This window comes from Dama dama, chromosome 6 (assembly GCF_033118175.1).
Source record: "Dama dama isolate Ldn47 chromosome 6, ASM3311817v1, whole genome shotgun sequence".
Taxonomy (NCBI): Eukaryota; Metazoa; Chordata; class Mammalia; order Artiodactyla; family Cervidae; genus Dama; species Dama dama.
Window position 1 is genome coordinate 41,815,029 of NC_083686.1, and position 7,472 is coordinate 41,822,500.

Genomic DNA, 7,472 nt, shown 5'->3' on the forward strand with positions numbered 1-7,472 from the left:
AACACTAGCTGTAATGTGGAGAATGGATAGAAGAGGATTTAGGTAGGAAACACCTGTGTTTGATCAAGTGACACTATGCATTTTGCATTTAGCCACAGTTCTTTACCAACAGGTCTTTAATCTTTTCCATTGGCCAGGCACTTTGTATATCTTACCTCATTCAATTCCCATAAAAGTTGTATGAGTTAATTATCATCAACCCATTCCTAGTAAGGAAACTGAAGTGTAGAAAGTTAAATGAGATGCTAAGAAAAATGGACAATTTTAACTTTGAATTTTTTTGGTATTCATTTGTATTTTTTTTACTCTCCCACAAGAATCATATGGGAAATATTCATGTTTATTAGCTTTTTATAAGTTGAAGTTTATAAATGATCCATCTCTTTAAGACCAAAGATAAAGCTTCTTTTTAAAATAACTATCAATTTATTACAAAGGTTTATTTAGACATCAGCAATGGTGACTTCCACCTGGACTCCTGGCTCAGTACTGATGGAAGGGATCTGCTTGACAATCTCAGAAAGACCCCACAGATCAATGAGTCATTTGTGGATCCTCATCTGGAACCAATCCCAAGTCTTAGAACCTTCACCACAAGGAGTTTCCCTTGTAGTCATTCTCAGTCTTGGTAGGCATCCAAACAGATCCTTTCACTTTGAGATTTTTTTCCCTTGTGCCTCTGATCAGGGCAGCATATACCTTCCCCAGGGACTTCACATTGGGGCTGATGAGAGTGCTCCTAATCCAGTGAATGGCCACCTCTGGCTCCGCTGGAGCCTTGCTGGTATTTTTAAGGGCCAAGTCTGTGGTGTAGCTTCCTGAACTTTGTGTTCCTGGGCAGAGCGAACAGCCATCAGTCAGAAGTAGGAGCAGGCAGCATCCGGCTCCACTTCAGCAGCAACCACATTTTCCTCAAAGAGAGAAAACGCTTCTTGATTTTGCTTGGAATAGTTCAAAAAGAAAATGTTTTTCTCTTGTAGAGTATCTTATGTTTAATAATTTAATAAAACTAATTAGTGTGTTATGTAGCATATATAGTTAGCATACATACATGTCTGCCTATATCTGTGGATATTGTTTCTTTTTTTACTTATTTATTTTGTATTGGAGTATAGCTCATTAACAATGTTGTGATAGTTTCGGGTGGACAGCAGAGGGACTCAGTCATATATATATATATGTATCCATTCGCCCCCAACCTTCTCTCCCATTCAAACTACCACATATAACATTGAGCAGATTTCCCCATGCCCTAGAGTAGGACCTTATTGGTTATCCATTTTAAATATAGCTGTGTGTACATGACGATCCCAAATTCCTGAACAATCCCTTCTCCCCATCCTTCCTCCCTGACAACCATAGGTTTGTTATTTAAGTCTGTGAGACATATATATATATATATATATATATATATATATATATATATATAATTTGATAATATAACATTATATATGTATACATAATTCATATACCTACATGTACATACATATCTGTGAATATTATTTCTACAACAATTACCTCCACCACCACCAGTAAGTACCAGACTAACCTTGTCATGTTCCACAGACAAATACAAATAAAAGGGTGGAAAAGACTTTAAGAGGAGCATTCAGCATCAGCTATTTTAATATGAGCTTTATAAACCCTTTGACCTTTTGCCATGGTTATTGTTCAAAGTAAGCAATATTTTTTTTTAAACTTTGGATTATTAGAAATAATTTTTTATTTAAATGTTGTGAATCACATTCCACATCCCTACTTTGTGAAGCTGTTTTTGTCTTACTAAAACATCTGAATTAAAATGTTCTTATTCTTACCATTTTTAAACTCTTAAAGCAAAACAAAATTCTAATACTGCCTTAAAAACCGATTTCTTTACAAAATTAACATGAAATTGCTAAGCAATGCCTGAATTAACACAAATCAGAGTGCATTACATGGCATTAGCAGCTAATTTATTGAAATCATTACGTCTGCTGTTAGAGAGCGCCATATGCCAACTCCAGAAATAACAAGCATTCAGAATCAGGGTCATTGCCTTTATATTTGCATATGTGGTACATTAATTGATCTCATGTGCATATTAAAATTAAAACTGCATTTTTCTCCAATATTCCCTAAGAAGTTTGGTTAGCATTTTGTTATTAAGGCAAATGTTTATTTCTAGACTATTTCTTTTGCCTATGTAAATTAACTTACACAAATCATTATTAGTTACGTTTCCTTATTTTCCATGGGCTTCCCAGGTGGCTCTGTGGTAAAGAATCCACCTGCCAATGCAAGAGACTCGGGTTTATTTGGTGCTGTGTTCTGTGATATTGACCTAAATTGGTGAGATATGCAATTGTTAAAATGCAGAGCTTTCTGATCTTATACATTTCATTGACAGGAAAGGGGCGGGTATATCATGATATGACATATCACCCTCTGGATCAAATTTCAGGGTAACTTATAGAAAACCAATCTATAGTTCCCCATTCCTAAAATGAACTAGAAATTTCTAACTTGAAACATTACACTAGTAAGGCTACTTCAGAATGTATGTGTGTGTTTATGTGTCTCTGTGTCTAACTGTTCTGGGGCTGCTTCATATGAAAATTACATGAGAAATTAGGGAATATCCTAGTCAAATAGTTAAAAAGGAAACAGATCCACTAACATGAAGAAAGGTGGCACTAGTGGTAAAAAATCCTCCTGACAATGCAAGGGATGTAAGAGAAATGGGTTGAATCCCTGGGTCGGGAAGATCCTCTGCAGGAAGAAATGGCATCCCACTCCAGTATTCTTGTTGGGAAAATTCCATGGACAGAGGAGCCTGGAGGTCCCCAGTCCATGGGGTCAAAGAGTTGGACACAACTGAGCATCTGAGCAGAACATGAAGGAATATTTCCCCTAATCATAGGAAATGAAACTTTGGAATAAACCTACATATTGGGGGAAAATCTTCAGGAATTCAAGTTTGTTTTTTGTTTTTCTTTTAAGCCAAAGAGAATAGGTAAAACTCTTACTGAGCTTGAACTCAGAGATGAAAATAATTATCAGACATTATCTTATAGAGAAAGCAAACAATCTTAAGATAACACACACAGTAGTAGACTGATTGACAGAGAGATGGACAAGTAGATTTTTTTTAAATGAAGAAGCAATTTTAATTGTAGAGAGGCAGTTATGGATATTGGAAGCATACAATCTTCCTGTGTGTCAGGAAACCTGAATTCAAAGAGTTATTCATTTTCCAAGAGCATCAGCTTCATATGAAAGTATGCAGTTGAAAACAGTCTCTAACATTCAAATGTTAATGAAATTAACATTTCTCTTCAGCTTTTAAATTCTGTAAATAAAGCCCACTATATTCAAAATGACAAGTGAAAATTCATGACTGGAGTCTTAGGTCACCGTGAGATTTATAAACTTCGAACTGAATAAGTTACATAGTAGAGCAAAGAATTGTCCTTTCCTTTTTCTCATCTACTCCCTGTTTTATCCCCCTATTTTGTTCATCTAATAGGATAAAATCTGGTTCACTGATTGGGCCATGTTACTAAAAAGTGATCTTATTCTTGATGTGGCCCTGGTCTTCTGCTAATTTTCATATGCTAAGATGAAAATTGAAGCAGGGACCTTTGGATAACATTTGACTTTTTCTCTTTTCCTCTGTTTTTCTTTCTTTTTTTTTTTAAAGTACAATTAATTTACAATACTGTGCTAGCTTCAAATGTATAGCAAATTTATTCAGTTATACATACATAGGTCCACTAATGTTGCTGCAAATGACATTATTTCATTCTTTCTTAAAGCTGAGTAGTAAGTATTTCATTATAAATAATGTAGCACATCTTTATCCATTCACCTGTCAGTGGACATTTAAGTTGCTTTCATGTCTTGGCTATTGTAAATAGTGAACCTATGAACATTAGGATGCGTGTATCTTCTTTAATTAGAGTTTTCTCCAGACATATGCCCAGGTGTAGAATTGCAAGATCATAAGGCGGCTCCATTTTTAGTTTTTAAAGGGCCTCCATACTGTTCTCCATAGTGGCTGTACCAATCTATATTCCCACTGACAATGTAGGAGAGTTCCTTTTTCTCCACACCCTCACCAGCATTTATTAATGTAAATATTTTAATGTTGGCTTTTCCAACTGGTGTGAGGTGATATCTCTATAAGGTTTTGATTTGCATTTCTCTAATAATTAGTGATACTGAGCATCTTTTCATGTGCCTGTTAACAATCTGTATATCTTCTTTGGAGAAATGTTTATTTAGATCTTCTGCCCATTTTTTGATTAAGTTGTTTTTATGATCTTAAGCTGTATAAACTATATATATATATATATATATATATATATATATTTTGGAAATTAATCCCTTATTGTTAGCAAATATTTTCCCCAAGTCCGCAGGTTGGCTTTTGTTTTATTTACAGGTTCCCTTGCTGTGAAGAAGCTTTTAAGTTTAATCAGATCCCATTTGTTTGTTTCTGCTTTTATTTCCATTACTCTAGGAGATGGATCCAGAAAAATATTGCTGTGATTTTTGTAAAAGAGTGGTTTGCCTAAGTTTTCCTGTAGGACTTTTATAGTATTAGGTCTTACATTTAGGTCTGTAATCCATTTTATTTTTATATATGGCACTTATGTTTGCATATGTCATTAAAGAATGTTCTGATTTCATTCTTTTACAGCTAGCTATCCAGTGTTCCCAACATCACTTATTGAAGAGACTGTGTTTGCTCCACTGTATAGCCTTGCCTCCTTTGCTCTAGGTTAACTGATCACAAGTGTGTGGGTTTATTTCTAGTCTCTCTCCTGCTCCATTGGCCCATATGTCTGTTTTTGTGCCAGTACCATACTGTCCTAATTACTATAGAACTGTCATATCGTCTGAAGTCAGGGAACATGATTCCTCTAGCTCCGTTCTTTCTCAAGATTGTTTTGGATACTCACGATCTTTTGTGTTTCCATACAAATTTTACAATTCTTTGTTCTAGCTCTGTGAACAATACCATTAGTAATTTGATAGGGATTACATTGAATCTGTAGATTGCCTTGGGTAGTATGGTCTTTTCTTTTTTATTAAAGACCACACAAGTGCTTGGCAGATCTCATCATATGTAATTTTGATTAAAACTTCATAATGAGATGGAGCTACATAAAAATTCATTTGCTTTATTAGTGTTTAGGTAATTCCACATGTTTCAATCTACATTTGTACATTAAACCCATGTAATGGTCAACAATGACCTTGCCAAAAAAAGGGAGGGATGTTTTATTCTCCATTCATTATTTTTCCTGGAAGGTCAACATCCTCAAAATCCTTGTAGGTGGAAGATTATCAAGAAAGGATTTAAGAACATGTTGCCACACAGTTTTGTAATACCTGATCTTTAAGAAAATCTCCTCTTAATCCATTATACATTTGTGCTGTTCTTGTTTCATCTGGTGAGCATAATGTGCCTGTCTTCTTTGGTGACAGCCAATCCAGTCACCACTCCATGACCACAGATCTCGGCATGGGAACCAGTGTGGTGCAATCAGTTCCCCTAGCCATATTTATTTGTTCACGGTAGGCATGTATGTCAAGATAGATAAGAGTTCTTCCCAACAGGCAGGGGCTCTCTTCTAGGGCCACAATATGATAGATTTAACTCTAAGGATTTAGGGCCACTAAATATGACAGATAACTCACTTTATACACCAGACAAGACTCTATCCAAGCAGAGAGTTGAACTTATGAGAATCACTCAGACAGAGTAGATGTCTTAAAAGCACTGGGTCACTTAGAATCCCCAGAAGCCCACTGGGGCCTGTTATCTGTATCTCTTCTTTGGATTAACTGAACTATATCAATATCCCTTTAACACACTTCAATTTTTGCTTAAATACTGTTTGGTTTAGACTGTATTTTTGGCACTTTCATCTAAAAAAAAAAAAGTTATGTTAAAAATTTTAAAATGTCCCCATAGTTTAAAGTGTTTTTTTTTTTTAGATAAAATGCTTATTAGCCATTCCATTTTTAATCCTATTGTTTTATATCCTATAGCATTTTCCCCTAGTTGTAATGTTTAACACTTTTCCTGAATTTAATAAATTATGAGGTTCTTTTTTGTAGTATTTGGTATGTATTGCATAGTTATTTTCAGCTCTAAGCACTGAAATCACATTTTCTTTGTCAATCGCTTTTTAACTTGTTTTTGAAAATAAATATTATAAAAACCGTTTTGGTTTTCAAATCTATAAAAGTGTTTTTTCCTTGAATTCTTTCTTGTTCATTTAGTTTATCTTTGGAGATCTGTGTAAATACTGTAGAAAGAAGACTTTAATATTTTTTATAATAAATAACATATACATATATGGGAATATTTCTTTGCTATTGACTTTTAATAAGTGAATCACTTTTCTTTATGAAATAACATTTAGAAATTCTCTCAAGATACCTTGTTTCAGTTATTAGAGTCAGAAAGTTTATTGAATTCTCCTGTATCTCAAAAATCCATGGAGTGTTCAGTGAAGAAATATGAAAGTGCATAAATCCATAAAGCTTCTGAGACTGGCAGCAGAGAAACATCAGCAGTCAAAAGATTAGAATGAATTTTGGCAAGACAGAAGACTGATGGGAGCATCTTGATGGATATATTAGAATAAAAGGAGTTATTGCTCAATATATTCAACAGGAAAAGTTGCAGTGGAACTAGGAGCGATTTTGCAGGGTGCTGCTCCTGAAAGTTAGAAGCAGAAGAGAGGGTGTGGTAGGAAGGGCAGCCGTCACAATGACTGATGGAGAATCAATCTGAAAGACGTGCATGTTCAGGCCACCTCCACTCCTGTGCATCAGGAAGTGCTGTTTGCCTCGGTGTCAGATACAGATTGAGTGATACACTGAGGAAGATCCATGGCTCCCAGACTGAAGGTTTGTTCACATTAGTCAGACTGGCCTTGTTTTGGTATTTGAATGTGTCTGGATTCTTAACAGAGTGTATGCTTCATATCATACCCTGGAAATATCACAATAAATCCTCAGAAAACACATATATACACACACGGGAACCATCTCTTTTATTCAAGGAATAGGCTTATCTTATAACATCAGAGGAAACTTCTGCTAGCCACATACTTAAATGAACTGACCCTTTACTTTATGTTCATCAGTGACCAATTAAGGAAAAATTAATATTTTAGAAATGTAGTACCTCAAAAGGAATGGGTAAAGGTAAACAAATGAGACAAATAATACTGCAAAAAAGAGCAGTAAAATTCAGGTTAGTGACCACAGCATAAACAAACAATAAATTATTTTTAATTAATATGTTCAGAGTTTAGATAAGATACTGTTTCAAAGAAATATAAATGGCCTGTTGTGAATTTGGGTTCACAATGTATTTAATATGAAATTTAAGATATGACTACTAAAAACTGGATCCAATAAAATATGCAAAATGGGAGATAAATTATTTCAGAACATAGAACTAAAAA

At 34.6% G+C, this 7,472-nt stretch overlaps 1 pseudogene; it reads right to left on the minus strand.

Annotated features, from left to right (window-relative positions):
• Positions 1–443: 443 nt before the first annotated feature.
• LOC133058716 (small ribosomal subunit protein uS10-like) lies at positions 444–1,993 on the minus strand (annotated as a pseudogene).
• Positions 1,994–7,472: the final 5,479 nt, after the last annotated feature.